General features: G+C 40.6%; 1 long non-coding RNA gene across 5 annotated transcripts; it reads left to right on the top strand.

Annotated features, from left to right (window-relative positions):
* Positions 1-1,320: 1,320 nt before the first annotated feature.
* LOC114233138 (uncharacterized) lies at positions 1,321-20,293 on the top strand. 5 transcript variants are annotated; one of them, XR_008555207.1, is made up of 8 exons: positions 1,321-1,449; positions 2,380-2,467; positions 10,880-10,961; positions 11,089-11,232; positions 13,084-13,151; positions 16,910-16,986; positions 18,403-18,670; positions 20,236-20,293. It is a non-coding gene; the product is annotated as an uncharacterized LOC114233138 (long non-coding RNA). The 5 variants fall into 5 exon arrangements; XR_008555208.1 differs by lacking the exon at positions 20,236-20,293 and having other exon boundaries at positions 1,322-1,449; positions 10,864-10,961; positions 18,403-18,606; XR_008555206.1 differs by lacking the exons at positions 2,380-2,467; positions 20,236-20,293 and having other exon boundaries at positions 1,324-1,449; positions 18,403-18,606.
* The last annotated feature ends 3,345 nt before the right edge of the window (positions 20,294-23,638 follow it).

Genomic DNA, 23,638 nt, shown 5'->3' with positions numbered 1-23,638 from the left:
TGTATCTCTGACCCTGGCCTTTGCTTAAGCTGCAGACTCCTATATCCTGCTGATCATCTAAACTTAGAAGTCCTACAGGGACTTTAAAGTCAGCTTTACTATAACTGAACTGGAAATCTTCCCACTCTCTTCACCACTGCCAACCCGAATCCTCTGTGTATTCTACCCCAGATAATGACATCACCATCCAAATGAGAAGTTTGGACACTGATCTGGATTCCTCCCTCACTGTCTCCATGCAATCACCCACCCAGTTCTGCCAATATGACCCCCAGATAACTTTTTAAAATTATTCCTAACTACTTACCCCTAACTGCCTACTTTTTAAAAAAGGTTATCTACCAGAAACCTTCAAAAAACATGAACAACATGTAATATGCAATCCAAATAACTTCTGGAAAGAACTACTGCTGATGCTACTATACAGTGTTGTACTGAATTTGGGGGGGGAAGCCAAAATTGATATTTACAGATAGATTCTTTTTTTTTCTTTTTTTATTGATTTTTTACAGAGAGGAAGGGAGAGGGACAGATAGCTAGAAACATCTATGAGAGAGAAACATCGATCAGCCGCCTCCTGCATACCCCCCACTGGGGACGTGCCCGCAACCAAGGCACATGCCCCTGACCGGAACCGAACCCAGGACCCTCCAGTCCACAGGCCGACGCTCTATCCACTGAGCCAAACCGGTTTCGGCTATATAGATTAATTCTTACCTATAAAATCCAAAAGAACTGTTAGAATACAAAGGTTCAGCCGAATGACCAGACGGATCAACATACCAAAAAAACAAATTATCCTAGGGTCCATTATGAAGAGGAAATTAAAACAGCAACAAAAGCTGGTAGGCAAAAACTTCAAAGAAAATGTGCAGAACAGCGAGAAAACTGGAAGACTTTAACAGGGAAGACTTCAATTCATGGAGCAATAACCACATTCCCAGACGGCCTCAATATTGTACTGGTATCAACTCTGGGCAAATTAATCTACCAAAAAACAAATCCCGGAACACTTTGCCACGTGGCCACAATCCGCAACAGAACCTGAAGTGAAATCTCAAACAAATTCCGGGGAAATGCTGCCATTTGTTGACACTCGGTTATAGAATCTGGCCCCACGATCTGAGGTTCTGGGCGATGTACGCGGAAACACTCTTGCAACGCGTCAAACGCCAGACCTTAAGCCAAGCCCGCGCCCACAGGCCTGACGGCAGGCCCTGCGCCGGAAGAGCCACGTGGGCCCCGCCCCTATCTGTGTCGTGGGCGGGACGTTTCCGGCCGCTGGCGTGCGCGCATGCGTGGAGGCCCGGCCCCGCCCATCCCGCTCAGTACCTCGTGGTCCGGCGTCGGGGCTCGGCGGTGGCGGCGGGCGTGAGTTCCTCTGGTTCCTCAGCACCCTCGGGCCGGGCTGGAGCCGGCCCAGGAAGGTCGTTTCCCCTGCAGTTTACAGTAAGTGTTGGGGCTGTGGCCAGACAGAGGCCGCGCGGGCATTTTCTTTCCACCTTTCCCCCAACTCCCTCCCCAGCAGGCCTCTAGGTCAAATCCACGACTGCGGGCCTCTCACCCCCAAACCAGGCCGCGCCCAGCGCTCAGGATTTCCCCCCCCCGCCCCCCCCAGGAGATGAGCCCTTTCTGGTCAGCGTTTCTTACTCATAGTCACTGGCTTCTCGTCTCTATAGTAAATCCTCAATATCGTGGGTCGTTTCTGCGACTTTAAGCAAAACTAGTATCAGGAAAGTCATTTTATCATAGGCTGATATAACCAAGCAACACTCCTAGGGCATCTCTTCCACCAAACCAGGTTGAGCAAACACCACGTTATTGGAGGCCCTGCTGAACTCTGCACGGTGTGACCTTGGTCTGACCCTGTTCTCAGGTCTTGCTCTTCCTCCCATTTTGAGGGCCCGCAGACACTCCCCCCCCCCCCCCCCCAAATGTTCTTTCCTCCAACTCCCTTTGAGAATCTACTCTTTGTGGCTGCTTCTGAATCTTTCCACTTTTCATGAAAATCTCTCCCAAGGACCACCCATCTTGGTGCAGGGTCCCTTCCTAATCTCTCCTCCTATTAAATAGAAGAAACAATTAAGGAAAGAATCCCTTAAGAACAAGACACTGACCTAAGCGTTTTACACGTATTTTATTTAATCATCGCACCACTCAGGACCTAAGGCTTAGGTGGATACCAATGAGAATACCGAGGCACAGAGAATTTACGTAATTTGCTTGCAGTAACAGCTGGGTGTGATGGAGTTGAAATTTGAATCTCCTGTGTAGCTTACCCCAAAGCTGGTGCCGTTACCACTTTCTCTTTCCCATACACCTGGGCATCTCCCTTTTAGTTGTTTTTCATGAGGAATTTTTTTTCTGAATGCTGTCTAGAATGTTCCTGTTTCTGAAAATTTGGCCGTTGTCTACAAACTTTCTCAGAGCTGTCCACGCTGGCCCTTGAGTGTTCCATTTTTATCAGGTATCTCAGCTCTGAGTTTAGTAATACATATTTCACATCCTCAAAATGTACTTGATGCTTTGTTATGTACTTCTAACCCAGTCCTCATGAATCAACCTTCTTCCCCTATATTATTACTGTCATTATTGTTATCACTGTTCTCGGCAAACATTTGAGCCGTTTGTATAAGACAAGATAATTGCAGCCCTCCCCTCCGAAGCCTACATGTAAAAAACACCTGATTTAGAGACATAAAATGAACTGCAATTCAAAAGGCAAGACTAAGCCAGATGTGAAGGGTCTTTATCTTGTAGGCAGTGTGGAAACATTGGAAGTTTGAGAAGATAAGTCTGGCAGCAATGTGAAGGATGTGGAGAAAGGCAGTGAGACTCATTAGGCGATAGGTGGAATATTTTAGGTAGATAGATTAGGGGTCTTAAAGGGCTGTGCCAAGCAGTTTAGGAGGAATTTGCAAGGACAAACCAAAAGGACTTGATATCTGACTAAATATGGAATTGAAAGTCAGTGATAACAAGGCTTGAGGCTAGTACTGCTGCAGGTACGTCCTTTCTCTACTTTTTTTTGTGTTTAATTGTACTAGGTCATTTCTATAACATACATGCTCTAAGAGGAGATGTCTTTACTGATCATGATGGACATTAAAAAGCACAATAAAGGAATTCTACAAACAACTCTATACTTATCTCAGATGAAATGGATCACCATCAAAACTACCAAAATTCACCCAAGAAGCAAGAGATAAGCTGAGTAGTTCTATACCAAAAAGGAAAACTCTCCAGTGCCATGTAGTTTCACTGGTGAATTTAACCAAACATTTCAAGACAAGGTAATAGTCATTCTATGCAAGCTATTCAGAGAATAGAAGAGGAAGGGAAACTTCCCAATTCATTTTATTAACCCAACGTTTCCTGATACCAAAACCAGATTTAAAAAAACTGAAAACCAAATCAGTGTACCTCATAAACAAAGATGGAAAAAAATTCTAAAAAAAATATATATATATAGCAAATTGAATCCAGCTATGTGTAAAAGAAAAACACTTTGTGACTAACATTTATCCCAGGAACTCAAGACTGGTTCAACATTTGAAAATAAATTAATATATCTTACCATATTAACAGACTACATAAGAAAAACTACATGTTCCTATCAATAGATGCAAAAAAAAAAACAAAAAAACACACACACAAAAAAACAAGCACCTGGCAAAATTCAATATTGATGATTTTAAAAACTCAGCACCATGAACCCAACAGATTCAGCTGTGTTCTTTAAAAAAGAAAAAATCGACTCAACCAAGATGAGGAAAATCGTATTTGGAACCCCCAACAGTCTAATCCATCTAGAAGTCGTTGGTTCTTTAAAAGCTGTAGAAATGACCACTGTCTATAATCCAGAGAACTAGCAGTGTGACTTGCTTCATAAGAGGATGCAGTAGCTGGAGCTTCTGGCCAGCTGAGCTTTGCCTGGCCTGTCTTGGGCTTCCCAAATAAGGCTGTTTGCACCTGCAATTCAGCACCCCCTGCTCCCATCTCCATCAAAGAGGCTACATTGCTGAAATGGTGGAGTGGTGAAGAGTGAGGAGAGGTGGCGGTAGCATTTAATATGGTCTTGATAGTCTCTTCAGGAGATGACATTCACTATGTTTGTGTGTGTGTATGTATGTGTGTATATATTGGATTTCAGAAAGGGAGAAAGATAGAAATATCAAGAATGAGAGAGAATCATTGATTGGCTGCCTCCAGGATGCCCCCTACTGGGGATGGGGCCCGCAACCCAGGCATGTGCCCATGGCTGGAATCAAATCCAGGACCCTTCCGTCCACAGGCCAATGCTCTAGCCACTGAGCCAAACCAGCTAGGGCTCTGTACTTTGCTTTCTATCTTAAAAATTTATAGAGAGCAAGCAAATAGAATGTGTATTTAAGTTAAATAAAATATGTACCTGTGTTCATATCAGTGTTCCAAAAACAAACAAATGAATAAATAACAAACTAGGGATAGCAGGGATTCTGATAAAAGGAATCTACAAAACCTAGAGCTAACATCATGCTTACTGGTGAAAGGCTGAATGTCCCCTACTCCTGATAAAATATTGTATGTCAATTATAATTCTATTAAAATGGTTATTTTTTATTTGATCTTTATTGCTGAAAGTATTACAGATGTCCCCCTTTGTTGTCGTCCCCATTAATCCCCTCCACCCCATACCTGCCCCTCACCCAGGCCTTCACCACACTATTGTCTGTGTCCATGGGTTATGCATATATGCACGTAAGTTCTTTGGTTAATCTCTTCCACAAACCACCACCGCCCCCCTAGCCTTCCCTCTGAGATTTGTCAGTCTGCTCCATGCTTCTGTGTCTCTGGATCTATTTTGTTCAACAGTTTATAAAATTGTTTTTAAAAGATCATATAGCTGTGCTTTGTGCGGGAGAGATTGTATAAAAGTAAATCAGGAAACCCAGTTACTGGCTGTTATAGTACTTCAAGGAAGAGATTTTGGCGGTTTGGGCTACAACAGACTCTCAACTTTGTCATTGGTGCTGGATTATTTTATTTTATTTTTTTAATACTTTATTGATATTTTTTTTTTACAGAGAGGAAGGGAGAGGGATAGAGAATTAGAAACATCAATAAGAGAGAAACATCGATCAGTTGCCTCCTGCACACCCCCTACCTGGAATGTGCCCACAACCATGGTACATGCCCTTGACTGGAATTGAACCTGGGACCCTTCAGTCCACAGGCTGACGCTCTATCCACTGAGCCAAACCAGTCAGGGCGGGGCTGGATTATTTTAGTTGTGAAGAATTTTCCTGTGCATTTTAGGATATTTAGCTATATCCCTGGCCTCTAGTTACTAGATTCCAAGTAGCAACTTAAATTGTAACAAGATTCCAAGTTGTGATAACCAAAATTTGTTCCAGACATTAAAAAAAAAAAAAAGACAAATAGGCCAATAAAACAGAATAGAGTACCCAGAAATAAACTCATACATATATAGTCAATGCATCCTTGACAAGGGTATCAAAAACACAATGGGGAAAGAAGTACTTCTTCAATAAATGGTAATGAGAAAACTGGACAGACACAAAAATGGATTACAAGCTTGAATATAAGACCTGAAACTATAATTTAAGAAAACATAGGGAAACCAACTTTATGTTAAGGAGTTGGGATTTCATCCTAAGTACTAGAGACATCCATTTTGGTAGTGATTTTTAAAATTTGATTTGTGTTTTTAATCATATGACTGTGCTTTGTTATCTATCAGATCTTGATACTCCCCTGCTTAAAAGCCTCCAGTCACTTCCCACTATCTATACCAGTGATGGCGAACCTATGACAAGCGTGTCAGCACTGACACGTGTAGCCATTTCTGATGACACACAGCTGCTGAGGCGGCTGCATGCCGAGGATGAAACATTTGCTGCTCCTGAGGATGAAACATTTGCGACTAGAGTCGCAAATGTTTCATCCTCCCCTGTTAAGACTCTCTGTGCCAGAGGTCTGTAGGCCAAAACAACAGAAGCCCGGCACAGAGCGTCTAGTTCTGGGACTTCCAGTTAAGCCGGGATCTTTGCCCTCACTTCCGCCGGCAGAGCGGGGAGCAGCGGAACGCAGCGGGGGACGCATCTCTGGGGACCCTGCCATTACCAGTAACCAAATAACAGTTAACCACAGCAACCATTATCTACTGTTCTGGGGCGTCATGGATTTCTAATCCATCATTACTGAGATAAGTGAGGGGGAGGCTGGGAGAGGCGAGGGTTTGTGGCGTGCTACGGGTGCTGTTTCCTGCCGTTAGAAATAGCGACAGCCATTTTAATTCACATAAGGAACACCATCTTGCTCCATAGTGCAGACTCCATTTCACCACTATTACTGTTGTGCATCCTTATTAACCCCTATTTCTACTTATTAACCCTGCCCTTTCCTAAAAGACAGTTATATACACCAATTTGTGGTTAGTTAGGCTAGTTAACCCCTAATTGCCTGCAGACCTAACAAGCTATCTATAATTCTATCTTCTGTCACTGCCCCCCCCCCGATGGAGAACCCAAAAAATAAAAAACTAAGGTTAAGTAAAGGAAGTGGTAGTAGCAGTGGCCAACCCTTTCAAGAGACATGGACCGAGATGTATGGCTTTATAGAAAAAAATGGCAGATCATTTTGTGTTCTATGTACTGAAATGGTAGTAAGCAGAACGTGGAATATAAATAGACATTTTGAAACTAATCATTCCCAGCTCTTGGAAAAAAGGGATGATGAAGGAATACATTTCCAGGCAGCTACACCTTTTTAAGAGCCAATCTAATTCCATCCTTAAATTTATGAAAGGCTCTACAAATTTAACATCTGCAAGTTTGAGCATTGCTCACTCTATAGCTCAGCATGGAAAAGCGTTCAGTGAGGGAGAATTTATTAAACTCTCCTAAGATGTGCACCAGTTCTATTTCACGACGTGCAGAATAAAGATGCAATTATTAAGAGAATATCTGAGTTACCACTCAGTAGAAATATCATAAAAGACCGAATAATGAGACTGAACACAAACGTACAACATCAATTAAAGAGAGACATAAGGAAGTGTAAATATTTTTCGATCGCTCTTGATGAAACTACTGATGTCACATCACATGCTCAGTTGGTCATTATTGGTCGATATTCTGATGATCTCACAATGAGATAAGAGTTGATAAAGTTAGTATCAGTGTCAACAAGTAAATCAGGAAGCAAAATATGTAAGGTTGTTATACAAACATTTCGTGACCTAAGCATTGATATCTCTAAAGTTGTGTCAGTGACGACAGATGGGGCACCAAATATGGTGGGGAAAAAAGTCAGATTTGTCAAATTGTTTACAGAAGCTATTGGACATCAGATTGTGCCTTTTCATTGTATTATCCATCAGGAGGCTTTATGTGCCAAAGCAGGATTCACCGACTTAAACGACTTAATGTTAGTTGTTACAAAAATAGTTAATTTAATAGCTGCTCACCCCCTTCACAAGCGAGAATTTTCAGCCCTTTTACTGGAGGTTGATTCAACCTACAGTGGACTGCTGATGTACAATAATGTAAGATGGCTGAGCCGAGGCAAAGTTCTTGAGCGCTTTGTGGAGTGCTTTGAAGAAATTAAGGTATTTCTTGACGATAAGGATCTGGGAAACTTTCCTCAGCTTAATGATGATAAGTGGGTCAACACCCTGATGTTTTTTACAGATCTCTCTGTTCATATTAATGAACTGAACTTAAAGTTACAAAGTTTTGGCTAAAGTATTGACATTCTGTTTGGATACATAAAACCTTTTGAAAGTAAAGTTAAAATTTTCAAGCGAGATGTAGAAACTAAAACTTATAAGTATTTTCCTCGAGTAACAAAGTATTTTGAGGCCAGTGCAGCTGTACAAAATGAAATGGAACTCTTGCATATGAAGTACCAGCATGTTTTAGACTTGTTACTTGACCAGTTTAGTGATAGATTTAGTCAATTTAGAAGTCTAGAACAGACCATGAAAATAATTAAGTATCCTGATGTAGTAGGCTACAGTAGTTTGGAATTAAATGGTTTCCAATGGATGCAAATTGATGATTTGAAGATGCAACTTGCAGAATTTCAAGACAGTATCTGGGCTCAGGGGTTTGTCGACTTGAGGTCAAAGCTTGAGAATCTGGAAAGGTGCCGCTTGGAGAATTAAGAGGAGTGCCACTACGAACAGGAAATTTGGAGTGCCTGGAACCGACTACCAGACACTTTTAGTACCCTGAAAAATATAGCAGTGGCTTTACTCACAATTTTTCCCTCTACATACTTTTGTGAGGCCTTATTCTCAGCGTTAAATAATATCAAAACCAAAAAAAGAAACAGATTGACAGATGAAGTTAGTAGCGCTTGCTTGGGCCTGAAGTGTACAAAATTCCAACCTTCAATTGAAGATTTAGCCAATGAAATTCAGCAACAAAAAAGTCACTAATAGGCAGGTTAGTTAAAGAATTCCCCCTCCCCCTCACTTATCTTAGTTCACGGCACCCCACACAAGCTAAATAATATCAAGACCAACAAAAGAAACCGACTGACAGATGAACAAAGAAGTCACTAAGCAGGTAAGTTAAATATTTAGTTTTTGGTTTATTAAATACAATTATATATAACAATTATACATTTATGTTAAACTATAAATATCGCGAAATAATGTTTTTTCCTCAAAGTGACACACTACCTGAGTTATGCTCAGTTTTTTGGCGAAGTTTGACACACCAAGCTCAAAAGGTTGCCCATCACTGATCTATACTAATCTATACTAATAAAAGGGTAATATGCTAATTAGACCAGATAGACCGGATGTCTTCCCTGATGTCCTTCCTGACAAAGCCAGGACCCGGGCGGCGATGGCTGGAGTTCCAGGTGCCTGTGGCTGGCAAGAGGGAGGGAAGCCTGGGTCCTGGTTGCCTGTGGCCGGCCAGAGGAGGAAGCCTGGGTCCTGGGTGCGGGGACCGAGGCAGAGGCAGTTAGGGGCGATCAGGCAGGCATGCAGAGTGGTTAGTGGTTAGGGGCGATTAGGTAGGCAGGCAGGCGAGTGGTTAGGAGCCAGAGGTCCCGAATTTTGTGCACTGGGCCTCTAGTACTTAGGATGAAATCCCAACTCCTTAACATAAAGTTGGTTTTATACTTTTACATTGCCTGGTCCATGTCTACTTCTTAGCTCAGTTCATACCATTCCCCTTTGACTACTATGCTTGAGATTTACCTATCATCTTTCTGAATATCAAAAAATGCTAAACTTGTTCTACCTCAAGGCCTTTGAACTTATCTTCCATCTGATCAAAAGTTTTTTCCTACAAGTTTTTCCTTTCACATGGTTGAATGATTCTCATCTTTGAAATCTCAGGTAAACTGTTACCTATTTAGAAGCAGACATTCCTATCCAGCAGGGCACTTTAATTATAGCACCTGTTTATTTTCTTCATAACAATTACCCTTAGAAATTATTTGGTTTCTTCTCTGGAAACTAGAATATAAACTCTGTGAGTGTAGAAATCTCGTGTTTTGTTCACTATATTTCTAGTACTGGATTGGGGGCTTAGTAAATAAATTAGGTGTATGAATGTGTGTATTAGGAGAAAAAATGGTTTTACTTACAGACATGGCCAAGTCTCCAAAGAGCTTAGTTTTACTTTAAAGTGCAGAGTGATAATAGATGTTCCAAGGAAAGTGTTTATTAGATATGAGGGATTAAAGAGCTGGACAAATAAAAGGGCAGCAGGAGTAATATATTCATTGAAATTGTGTGACTAGATGAGATTTCTAAGAGAGCAGTGTTTCTCAAAGTGTGGTGTCACGGCTTCTTGAATTGCTCGAGGTCTCCTCCAGATCTTCTAGTGAAGATCTCTGGGTGTGGAGCACAGGATTTGCCTTTTTAAAGCTGCTTTGTCTTTCTTACGTGTATTAAAGTTTAGGAACCAATGGAATAGTGATAGAGAGGAGCAATCAAAAGCTTCATCCTGAAGAAGGCCTGTGTTTAAGGGTGGGAGGAAAACATGAAGCCCGAGGAGATAGGAATGATGGGCTGCAGGTACCAGGGGAACATCGAGTTCTGAAGGGCAGCCACCATCGCAGCCGTCCTTCAATGGTCTATTAGTCTGCTTGCGCTGCCACAATGCTGCAGTTCCACAGATGGCATGGCTTTTAAACAACAGGAATTTATTTTCTCACAGTTCTGGAGGCTGGAAAGTCCAAGATCAAGTTCCAGCAGCGTTTGGTTTCTGGTGAGAACTCTTTCTGGCTTGCAGACAGCCTCCTTCTTGGTGCATCCTCACATGGCCTTTTCTGCTTGTGTTGCTCCTGTGTGTATGTGTGTGTGGGGTGTGTATCTCTTTCCTCTTAGAAGGCCATCAGTCCTATCAGTTAAGGGTGCACTGCTATGACCTTATTTAACTTTACCTCCTAAAGACTCTCTCTAAATTCAGTCATATTGTAGTTAGAGCTTCAGTAGTAAATGACTTTTGCAGGAATACAGTTCAGCCTATAACAGTTGGTGTTTCCCTTCATCAATGAAGAAAACCAGTTGACATAATGTAATCCACAGTATACCCCATCAATACTAAATTCTTGTTCTTGTAGATTACAAATCAAAATTCAACTAAAACAGGGTTCTTATTTTGATCAAATCTGTATGAGATTTTTGCCAAAGTTATGGAAATACATACTTGACTTTTGTTTTGATGGCAGATACTCAAATTAGGGGTATGAATGGTTATCATTTAATAGAAATATAAAACTATTTTCTGAATGAATAACACCCTCTTTCCATTCAGAATTTAAAATGTGGTTTCTATTTCCTTTGTTCCCAAAACCATTATTTTGCTTTTAAATTCTCTAATGACTTGTCAGTGTTTTGGTTTTACAGCCATGGCAGGCCGGTTTTGTAGACATGAATAAGGAGCCCCCACACACCAGTCCTGAAGATGCCAGGACCAGCAGAAATGAAGGTAGGAGCTTTTCTCACTTTGAGACCTTTTCAGTAATTTCACATACGTTCTATAAGTTATTTGTTTCTCTTTCATTTGTTGCTAATATTTGAGAGAATAATTGTGTCATATTTGATATCAATCTAAGGCAAACACAAACAAACAGGGGAAAAAGAGCAAAGCCAGAAACACCACCGACCCCAACATAGATCAACATCTTTCTCTTCAGATGACCGTGTATTTCCCTCTTCTTCTTCGTCTTCTGAAAGCGAGACAGATTCAAGTACTAACGGTATGTTTATCACCCTGTTAGGGTGTTTTGTTTATAAGTTAAATTATTTAGAGAAAAATTATTAAAATCCTTTATAACTTCTGTTTATTCAACAAATGTTTATTGAGAATACTCACTGTGCTCCAGGCATAATGGTACACAGGCCATGATCCCATCAGCCAAGAAACTTTTATTTTATTGGGCAATAAAGACAAATAGTCCATTACAACATAGGTGAGAGCTGTGAATTGGTATACATGAGTTAAGGAGACTAGGAAAGGCTTTAAGAGGAAATTTTATCTAAATTGAGAATTGGAGGGGGAGGAGGTATTTTCCACACAAAAGCCAGGGGAGTAGAATTCAGGAAGGTTTATTATAAGCTAAAGGAATTGCATGTGCTAAATAACCACTGTTGACATTTGGGTTTCTGATTCTTAAGTAACATGCTTTCACTTCTATTTCTTGATTTATCAGTGGGCTAATACGAGTTCTTGGTTGTAAGTAAAGGAAACAACTCTGGCTGGTTTAAATGGGGAAGGCATGAAAGGACATTGAGTAACCCACAGAATTGCCAAGAAGCTAAAGAATTAACCTTTTGCACTCGGATGTCGAGTGTGACTTGACAAGGTTAGCATTAGAATAAAGGAATCGAGAAAAAGCAAGCGAGTGCAAAGGGTTAATCTCTGAATATGGATAGGAACAAAGTGAAACTTTGCAGCTAAAACCACAGGCAAAGTCATGCCACAGAGCTCAGTCTGCTAAGGGCACATTGCGACCACTGCCATTCCTACACCTGGATCCCTCAGCCTGCATTGCCATGGTCACTAAATGCCACCACTGTCATCACTGCCCCTGCAGCCACTAGACACTGGGTATTTCTGCCATCACTACACAGTGCATTCTTCAGTATCTCTGCTTCTTGTGTCACCAACTCCTAGGCAGGGATTGACTGAGCCTGATCATATGTCCTGTCCCAGCTGCATAGGAAACTGGAAAAGCTAGTATTGGCCTTTTTAGCACTGATGGTGGGAGGCACACAGAAGAACCTTCACCAAACATAGAAAGGAGAAGCAGATACCAGGCAATCAAATTATAGCAAATGTTCTCCACATTCAGCTGTAGGCAGTATCCATTGATTGGTTCACATTAAATTACTCCTTTGTCTCACCTATTCTTTCCTCTCAGTGTTTGCTAGTCGTAGTATAATTAGTTTTTTCATTAGTTAATTTGGCATCAATATTATACTTGTAATTCTACTTTCTGTTCCATCAACTTTAGTCAATTATTTTACTTTTATATAGGTACCCCCGCCCTTTCTTTACTCCATCTTTTCTCCCTACTATATATATATATTTTTTTGTTTTCAGTAGTTAATATTTATAGTATGATCTACAACCAAAAGTATCTCATTCATTTTTTTTTTTGTTCGTGGTCTCACTTTAAAGGTTCAAAACCAATAATCAGCATTTAAATTACTATCGCTCTATAAATATTGTTATTGCAGTGCCAAGTCGTGTGCTAGGGTTATATTCCCTTTCATGGTCCTAATATCCTGGTTACTGGGACTCAAAGGAGAATGTTTCCAGTCATGATACCAAGTGCATTGATAGTCCATCACTTGCTTAAAACCATGCCATGTGTTAGTATTACTTCATATTGGAACTGACTTTCTTGTATAGTTTGGTTTTTCTTAGAGTTTCTAGTTCTAACATTTGTTTCTTATTGTTGACAGGAAGTTAATGTAACGTTACTATAACAAAAAGATTTCCCATCCTTTCAATCATGTAGTTTATTTATTTTCCCTAGAGATGTTCTTGCTTGCCTTTTATAAACTAGACCATTTCTAATTCTTTTAAAATCTAATTCTTTTAGATTGTACCAACAGAAAAGTTAAGACAAAGAGAGGACCAAAAAGGAATAAGAGGAGAAAAGAAAGAAAGGTAGGTGACTGAATAATTTAATATAAAATTTGATTATAGGATTCTGTACCTTATTAATTAAAGAAAACAAAATCAGGGAAATTTTTAAAAACATTTTTATTGATTTCAGAGAGAAAGGGAGAGGGAGAGAAAGAGAGAGAAACATCAATGAGAGAGAATTGATTGGCTGCCTCCTGCATACCCCACATTGGGGATTGAGTTCGCTATCCAGGCATATGCCCTGCCTGGGAATCGAACCATGACTTCCTGGTTCATAGGTCAGTGCCCAACCACTGAGACACACCATGTGGGCTCTACATGGAATTTTAATGAGATATAAGGGAGGAAGTGTTTAACAGGGTAGTTAACATGGAGCTAACCCAATACTGTCCTTTTTCTTTAAAAAAAAAAAATACTCAGAAAACTACACAGACAGATTAAAAACTTACTTCCCAACTTTGAGTTCAGTTTCAGGGATGAAGTGAAGTGGTAGAGGGGTGAGGAGGTGGTGGGAGGTCTTTATGTTTCCAAGGCATGGATGGGGAGAAGATACCTAGTTCTCAGTGTTGTCTGTTCATACAGGTATATTCTAGGATGTCTATCATTCTTACTGGCACTGACATGTCTTCATTCCTGTCTGCCTGTCCCTTCAGGTATAGTGGCTCTGTTACTTCCATGTCACATGTAAGGACCTGAGCATAATTGTGCTTCCTCACTGCCATTCAGGGTACTAAATGCAAGGCCGTTTAAAAGCCTGGTCAGCATAACCTCCTCTCCCAGTCATTGTTACTATCCCAAGCCTCCTTTCCCCCCACCTTAGATTTCTGTGGAATTTTACTGCTTCCCCGGTGCTCTATGAGTCAGGATACAGGGCCCTTCTTTTTAGAATCTATCAATGTCTATACTCTTAGCACTTCCCCACAATATCTTCTTCCCCTTAATCTGGAGAAATATCTATTTTTATTACAACTTGGGCTCAGGTTGTGGGGAGGTGAGACTTATTCTTGTTCTTTTCAGTTGTATTTCTTCCTAACATGTTATCTACATGTGGAAGCTTCTCTAGTCCCCTAATGGCTTACATTTTTAGAAATCAAGTTCAGGAAGACTTTTTTTTTTCTGTTTACTACCCTGGTTTATTTCTTCCTAAAGCAATGAGCTCACAGCTGCCTAGCTACTTAAAAGGAGTATAGGAGGAGGAATAAGGAAAAAATGAACTAATAGAGGAAAAAAGTATTTCAAAACTATTATCCTGTGTTAGAAAAATTATTGAAATGACAAATTTAGGGAATAATATTTGCTAATATTTATCAATGTTTACTATGTACCAGAGATGTTCTAAGAACTTTACCCGTGTCAGGTAATCTAATCATCACAGTAATTAAATAAGTACCATTACTATTCTGATTTTACAGATAAGGGAACATACAGAGGAGTCAAGTAATTGTACTGGGTGTTTGTCTGTTTTTCAGTAGTCTCAGAACCTTATTCAAACCCAAGAAATCTGGCTCTGTAGTTTACTTTTTTTTTCCAGCAACCAGAAGCTTTATTGTTTCTATTTGATTTTTTTTCCTAAAAAAGCAGCCCATGAAATCTGAAACAAATAATAGCATGGAAGTCTTGCACAGGTCCAGTTTTAGTACAATGGCCCTTTCCCATTCCTCTATCAGTACTTCACTTAGCCACTTGGAAATAATTTATTTTCTTAATATCCAGAATCAATGTCCCTTTTTGAATTTCCAACCTGTCCAATCCATCCACTTGACAGAATACTAGGAACTGATCTTTTTTTGGACTTCCTGTCTTCCTGCCCTTTCCTCTTCTTTTTTGAAAAAAATATGTGTCCTGGGCCATTCTTTCTTCTTCCTTTGCTGCCTTTTTTTTCTTTGATCTGCTCCTGCAAAACCTTGTAATTCATATAACCCTTTTTGGGAGGCTGCACACCCAGCATAACCTTGAGCGCAGAAGAGAGGGAACTGCTGCAGCAGGAGGGGCCGGGCCTGTGGGGGCACCAGTGGGGTTCACATTGCAGCTCTGCTCTGAGCTCCGGAGAGAAGCTCGGGGCCTCTTCCTCTGGCCTCTTACAGGAGAACCAGCGGGGGGGAGCGGGCTCTGTCCCCAACACCACTGGGGTCCCCACATCTCCCTTCTTGTTTTCCCTTTTCTTTCTGATCCTTTTCTGTTCTGCTCATCTTCTGTCTCTCCAAAGTCATAGAGGTTCTGGAGCACAGCGTCCAGAACAGACAGGAGGGCCCCAGCCCCTGCTGGTGTCGGGCTCCGTGGCCCGGGATGCCGAGCACACGCCCTCGCTTCCCTGTAGTTCACCGTAACTACTATGACATTGGTCCTCAAGTGACCCCCCTTTCCAAGGGACACTTGGAAATGCAGAGAGGGTATGAATCGGGTTTTCATGAAGCCTGGCATGGCTCAGTGGTGGAGCGTCGACCGTGAACCAGGAGGGGGCAGTTCCTTCCCTGTGGGGGCATGCAGGAGGTGGCCGGTAGGTGGTTCTCTCTCATCATTGATGTTTCAATTTCTCTCTCTCTCTCCCTTCCTCTCTAAAAGCAATACAAATATATACTTTCTTAAAAAAGATTGGGAAGAGTTAGTGGATAGGGGCCCAGAATGTTAAATTCCTATAGTGTGAGGAATGGTTGTGAACAATAATCGATTCCTCCTGAATCTACATAGAACACCTGTTGAAAAACAGTACATTACAGCAGTATAGGCTCTAAATTGCCAAGATTGACTCAAAAAGTTTTTTTTAAAACATAGATTACTATTTATGGGAAACATTGCAAATGTCACCTGAAAATAGGCAGGCAGTGGAAACTTAGTTCTTTTAAGATTTTTCAGGGAATAGGTAAGTCCGATATTATATATAATATTCTCTTCTGGAATAGGAAAGGACATAGATTGCCCTTTAATTGATTTTATGAAATTAATAAAGTAGGAAAATTAGATTTTGAAAAATATTACTAGAGACAATGAGGAAATTTTATTATGATAAAAGGCTCAACATATCAGGAAGATATAAGTATAAATGTATTCATGCTGTTGTGAGTTGAATGTTATCCTCCCCCAAATTCATGTTCACCCAGAACCTCAGAATGTGACCTTATTTGGAAATAGAGTCTTTGCAGATGTAGTTAATATAAGATCATGCTAGAAAGGGGAACTGGAGTGTTCTAAATTCCATGACTGGCATTGTTATGAGAAAAGGGCACACACACATGAGTTCAAGAATAAACCCTTACATTTATGGTCAGTTGACAAAAGTGCCAAGGTAATTCAGTGGAGAATGATAGTCCTCCTAACAGATGGTTCTGGGACAATAAACTCCAAATGCATACAAATATTTTTGAAAGATATGCAAGAAATCTGTAATATGTGTTGTAGACTTTGGGAAGAATTAGGTAGCTGGATGACCAGAGTGAAAAGGGGACTTTATATCTTTTAAATCTCAAACCATGTGGATATAATCACTGAAAAACAAAGTTAAATAAAGAAAGTCTGTGCCCTAGCCGGTAGATGGAGTGTCAGCCTGCAGACTGAAGGGTCCCAGGTTCGATTCTGGTCAAAGGTACATGCCTCGGGTTGTAGGCTCAATCCCCAGTAGGGGGTGCAGGAGGCAGCCAATCAGTGATTCTCTCTCATCGTTGATGTTTCTATCCCTCTCCTTTCCTCTCTGAAATCAATAAAAACATGAAAGAAGAAAAGACCTTGTATCTCTGTCTTACTGAAGCAATCATTAATATGTTTGGGTTTTTTTTTTCCCCTAGGACAAAAGATGAAACATCAAGAAAAAGAAAAAGAAGGAAAAAAGAAGGAAACAACCACATGATATCATCTTTCCAAGGTCTCATGAACTTCCTGTTTAAGGAGTTTATTTTATGATACTTTTAGTTTGGGTTTACATTTTTTTCTGGTTTGTCAAGACCACAGCAGTTACAGTGTCCAATATGTTAAAGAAAAAAATAATTTTGTCAGTGACATATATTGTAAATATACTTCAAAATTTAGATTTGTTTTTGACATCTCTTAAATATCTTGATCAAGATTAGTAGAGCAGACCCACATGCTTCAAAACATCAAAAATGGCCAGTTGGATTATTGTAATCTCTGTACCCTGGGAGAGATGACATACAGTAAGTTGTCTACTTTCAAATTTTATTTTAAAAAGTACATACTAACATTTTATAAAGCTTGTTAGAGTACTTTAGTATAATTAAAATACAGAATTGCAAGTCCTTAGAAAAGGAATCTGTTAAAAGAAAAATATCCAATGATTCTTAAATATCAAAATGACGAAGTTGGTTTTCATCTTGTCTTCTGTTCTTGTGTCGGAATAGTTAGGATACAATCTGCTCTTCTAAATCATCAGGTGCTTAGAAATTATTTAAGTTGCTAAACATGATATCCAAACTTGAATATTTTATATCTGTATTTGTGATTACTCTTCTTTTTGTATTGGTCCACGTTTTTATGGGCTTTAAGAAGGCAGAGACTTGTAGAAAAGAAATACTGCCCGTACAAATTGTATGGGTATCCAGAGCAATCTGTTTCAGATTAGCAGATCATGCACGCCTCCCCAAAGGAGATCATAGTATTTGACTTGAACCTTGAAGTCATAAGTCTTAATTAGGTAGAAACTTTAGAATTTCACCTGGTAGTTGGCATTGGATTTTATTGTTATGGAATTAGAAATTCACTAATAAGCTTCACTTCTCTCAAAATTGATGCAATACTAATATTAAGTACTTGATTGACTTGAAATAATTTGAGGTTAGAAGTGGCTGAACATTCTAACATTCAAAATAAATATTCAAGATTTGCAAATGCAAGAAATTTACTATCTATTATTTCCATTGCTATTCTTTCTGTTCATTCTTTCCAACTCCTTATTTGTGGGTTTTTCCCCCACAGGGAAACCTAACTCTTATCATTGGAAATTTAGATTTTCATAGGTGTACTTTATTTTTCTCCTATTTTTTTAGGCCACAGAAAAGGGATTTGCTGAAAGAAAGCCACTGTATATAAAACATTTGTTTAATCTGATGATAAACCTTTAATAGTATTATTTAAAGTTTAATGACTAATATATTGAGTTTGAAGTAAAGTTCCAGTGTTAACTTAACTTAGTTTTCAAGGTTTAATGTGTTCTCATCTTAACATAATGTTATCCAAAGTTTGTTTTCTACACTAAGTATCAAGTGTAAGCATACATAATATAGACTGTCGTGAATTTATTCTAATTTTTAATTTTTGTCTGCAGAGGGTCTGAAACCAGGCTAAACTTCTGGATTTCCAAAACTCAGCCTTTTGGTTTAAGGTGGCCAATGAGGATGCAGAGCCCAGCACTGTGAAAGCACAGAAACACTGCAGAGCTGGGGGAAGGTGTCTTTCACACCACGTCTAGACTCCTGACAACAGTCTTCACATCCTCTGTAACCACGCAATAAAGAGTTGGGAAGTCACATTTTACTTGCAAAGGTCCGCATCCATCACGCGAGAGCCTGAAGTTCAAGCCGGTGGTGGCAATGGTAGGATGCTTATGCTGTATTCAGGTATTGGGGAAAGAAACTGAGTCTGCTCTGGTGAATATGCCTAATAATTGCATCTAAACTTATACCCAAGTTCTACACAAAGCAGAAGACTTGCAGATGGCATGGAAAAGACAAAGGCTTATCCATGTGCTTCTTATTTAGAAGCATAAAACTCAGGAAGAAAGACTATTTTTAGTAATGTCCCCTTCTTTCAACAAGTAGTATCTGTTGTCATAATCTCAGTGTTGTGTGGAGCACGATGTAGTGTTCTTTTCCTCTTGTTCCTCTATCCTGGTTACACATTTCCAACCAAAAGTTTTCATCTCAAAGGTGATCACATTGTTTCATAAAATGAGAAAGGAGGAAGCAGTTCCCCAGGTCAGCCTTGCACTTTGCCTCTTGGGTTTTACGCATCGATGGGCTTTTTGGCCATTTGGGTTTATGGGTGAATGCATATCCAATCTAACCATGTAATTGATAGTTGCCTTTAAAAGAAGGTCTAGTTAGAAGTGAATGAGAAGAGAGGGCTAGGTTTATATTTTTAATTGGAAGTTGAGGTATTATGTTGTTATTCAGGCAAAATACCTTAAAAAATGTTAAATGCCATTCTTTGCTAAGTTTAAGATTTTATCCATATTGCTATACTGTAGTGTTGTCACTGAATGCAATTCCTTAAAGGGCCCCCCTCCCCCCAGTAATAGTAACTCAAAACAATATTATAATAGGACTAGAGGCCCAGTGCATAATTGAATCATGCACATGTAGGGTCCCCTACACGCTTTCGCTTTTCTCAGTGGAGCTGGGTGCCTGTCCGCTGGTGCACCAGGAGCAGACAGGCACCCAGCTCCCCCACTTTTGATGGTTCGCGGCCTCTGAAGGGGGCTATCCTGCTGTTGAGAGGCGCAAGGGGCGGGACTCCCACCCCCTGCGCCTCTCAACAGCCGCTGAGGGGGGCGGACACCTGGCTACCCTGCCGTTGAGAGGCGCAGCTGGGTGTCTGCGGCAGGCCCCCTCAGCAGCCATGGATCTGGCCGTTGAGAGGCACAGGGCGCGGGAGTCCCGCCCATCCCACCCCCTGCGCCTCTCAACAGCAGATCCGTGCCTCTCAATGGCCGGATAGGCCACCCCGAGTCCCGCCCCCCAGCCTCCTGCCGCCCAATCGTGGGCGTAGCGGAGTGATGGTAATTTACATGTTACTCTATTATTAGATAGGATTGTACTTAAATTATCTTTATCTTTGATTACAGAGAGGTTTAACATAATTATACATCATCATCCCCCCGCCCCCCAATATTGTCTTGGGCTCATAGTATTTATGTATTAAGAAAGCTACTTCCTTATATTTGAAATGGTGACTTTCTGACATGTGGTAGCAGAAGACTCAGGTGGTTTTTCTTTTTTTTATATATTTTTTACTGAAGAAATAAAGCTATTTTAGTTTATGAATAGACTTTTTCCCCCCCAGGAAAACTAATATTCATAATTATGGGATGAGCATGAAGAAGAGTAAAATGTAGGCACTAGACATTAAAATTATTTCAAAACTATTTTTTAATTCGTAGGCTAATTGAAATAGAGCACGTACTTTCTGGAGGCGAGACTGACAGCACAGACGGAGGTCTGGACAGTGCATGCCTTCTCTCCTAGCTCCAGGCCTGCAGCTACCCATGTGAATGGTGTTTATAATGGGTCAAATTACTTTAAAAACCTCACTTTGGAGAACTATAATGCTTTCCAAGATAAAAGTTAAATTGGCTGAATTGTAAACAATTTCAGACAAGCATGAGGTAGTTTTTATAAGTTTTTCAATTATAGTTGACATGCAATATTATGTTAGTTTCAGGTGTACAAGATAGTGATTTGACATTTATAGAACTTACGAAGTGATCATCCCGATAAATCTACTACCCACCTGATAGCGAGAGAGGGTTTTAATGAAGAAAGCCTGAAAGGAGGCTTGTAAATAGGTTCTAGTAGGAAAAACTTCGGGGCTGTGTGTGATCAGGAGCCATGAGCCCCCATGCTGATTGTCCCTCCCGAACTTTCTCCTCTCCATTTCCTCCTCAGCAGGGCCTGAGGTTCCAGGAAGCAGATGAAGCATAAGCATCAGGGCCCTGCCAAGGCCAGCGAGGGTCCGAGGGTCCTTAGCATTGTGCTTACATGGTCTTGAACTTCCGTAGTACCACGTGCAGGGCCAGGGGTCTTCCTGTAATATGGAGCCAGAGAGTAGATTATGGAAAACTAATTATATCCAGTAATTAGATATGTGAAGCTATAAGAGATGATTAGTTTTCATCAGTATCTACCAAAATAAAGATTTGGTCCACAGCTTGATACACTTGATAATGGAGCCTATAGAGTTGCAAAGGCACCGTGATTGTTTATGGGAATCATACAGAATAGAATTAATCTGAATTCTGCTTTCTGTAGGGCACAGACTTACAGCAGTGCTACAGCTCATGTACCTGTGGGTGAGGACACATTTGTTTATTTTGCATCCTTGCATTTAAAAATAATTTTGATCAACCATGAAAGAGGAAAAGCTGAATCTTTCAGTTCTCTATGTATAAAAAAAGATTCAAAATCACTACAAAGACATTTACACTCCCCCCAAATAAGTAAATAAAGCAATAGAGAGATATGTCAGTTAATAAAATTAGGATGTTTTTCTGAATTTTGAAATATTTTGCTAATTGTCAAATTATAAAATTTGTAATTTGTGATTTCTGTTCTAAATAAATATTCACATCTGTAGTACCTAATTTTGTATTCTTTTGTTAGTGGGCCCTCCAAATTGCATATGCTTTAAGTCCCATAAAACCTAGCTTGCCCTGGCCAGTGGTTAAAGCACCTGCCAGCACACAGAAGGGTCTTGGGTTCAATTCCCTGTCAAGGGCACGTGCCTGAGTTGCAGGTTTAATCCTCAGCCCTAATTGGGGCGCATGTGATAGGCAACCAATCAATGTGTGTCTCTCACATTGATGTTTCTCTCTCCCTCCCTTCTACTCTCTCTAAAAACAAAAACAGAATGATACATCTACACAATGGAACACTCTGCTGCGGTAAAAAAAAAAAAAAAAAAGTTCTTATCATTTGCAAAAGCATGGATGGAACTGGAGAGCATTATGCTAAGTGAAATAAGCCAGTCAGAGAAAGATAAATATCACATGATCTCACTCATTTGTGGAATATAATGAACAACATAAACTGATGAACAGAAACAGATCCAGAGACAGAGAAACATCAATCAGACCATCAAACCTCAGAGGGAAGGTAGGGGAGGGTGGGGGTAAGGGTGAGAAAGCAACCAAAGGACTTGTATGTGTATGCAAATAAGCCTAACCAATGCACACAGACACGGGGGTAAGGGCATGGGGGTGGGGTGGGGGAGGTAATGGGAGAAAAAGGACACATATGTAACACCTTAATCAATAAATTAAAAAAAAAAAGCCTAGCTCTGTCCCTGCTGAATGTACAACGGAGGAGCTAAATTACATTGCTTTGAGAAGTTTTTATGGGCCAAGCCTGAAGTAGCCTTTCACACATTCTGAAATGACAATGGGTCCCAGCTGCCTGTCACTACTTGAGCCAATTAAGAGAGACAGGGTTGAATCATATATGTTTATTCCAATACTGCCGGCAGGATGGGAGAGCAGCAGGTCATAAAAATCTGCTCTCCACCCCCCCCCCCCCCCCCCCCCCCCCCCCATAAGCAAGTTGCTTATATTGAGTAGGACAAAGATTACACGGGGAAGTAGGCAAAAGGAATAAAAATGCGTATAATGGTTATAGATTACATGCAATTTGGACTGGGGTACCCCTCTGGGACTCAGTTGTTGGGACAACAAGGTGGTTCATCTTTCCATGATAACAGATGAGAATGGACCACATTCCAAAGTTGACTTCCAGATCCAAGGTTGACTTTAAGGTGGTGGTGTGTGGGAGGGGGTGAGGAGGGGAGGATACGTACAACTCCCAGCCAGGTTAGAATGCTTTCTTTAATCAGAACAAAACAATCACTGTTAACAGAGCATGATTAATAATTTCTTATAACTAATAGCTAGTCTCCAGTATTCTATTTCTGCCCCTAACACTCTTGGGAAAGCCTGCCTCCTCCAGGAAGCTTTCCAGAGTGACTCAGAGAGGAGCTGAGAGCTCAGCTGTGTGTTCTCTGTCTGAAACGCTTAGAGATCACCATACCCCTGCCCATCCCCTTTATGGTGACTCCACACAGAGGCAATCAGTAAATATTTGATGAGTGAATGAATGAAAGCATGAATTCCTAAGAAGTGTGCTGATCACTTACCATAGTGTCAGGCATATCTTGGGAAATACCAACTGAAATCAGACCCTGGCCTCATTGAACTTACAATGTAATGTATGATACAGATCGATACATACATGCCTCCATGTTCATTCATAGCTTCGCTCTGTCCCTGCCCTGTGTAAGTTGCAACTTGGTGTCCATATGCATCCATCTGACAGTACATTTGTAAAGTAGCTACTGTGTGCCCAGAAGGTGGAGACACAGAGATCAAACACTTGGTTCCTGCACTTAAGGATTTCACCAACCATTGGAGACAGTGGAATGGCTGGGAGGGGGGACGGAGTGAACAGAAAACCACGCACACTGACATCACTGTGATGAGGATTTTGGGGGTCATTCGGAGAGCAGAAAAGACCTAGCACTAAGAAGCAGTGCAGCTTGTGGAAAGAACCCTAGCTTTCAAGTTCAGCCTGGCCACTTGCTCGTAACCCGAGGCAAAACATAACGCATCTCACCTCATGGTCAAGATCAAATGAGATAATTGCAGGCGAAAGCACTTTGTAAGTTGCCAAGGACCATTCAAATATTAATAAAGGAATTTTTTTCTTTTCCTGTGTTGTCCCATTCCATCTTGTCTGCCACAGACAGGAAGGGATCAGAAATTTTTTTTCTTGCATCTGTAGTGGAAAATTAGAGGA

Source organism: Eptesicus fuscus, chromosome 22 (genome assembly GCF_027574615.1).
Source record: "Eptesicus fuscus isolate TK198812 chromosome 22, DD_ASM_mEF_20220401, whole genome shotgun sequence".
Lineage (NCBI taxonomy): Eukaryota > Metazoa > Chordata > Mammalia > Chiroptera > Vespertilionidae > Eptesicus > Eptesicus fuscus.
Note: the sequence above shows the minus strand (reverse complement) of the source record. Positions and strands in the feature narration are given on the sequence as shown.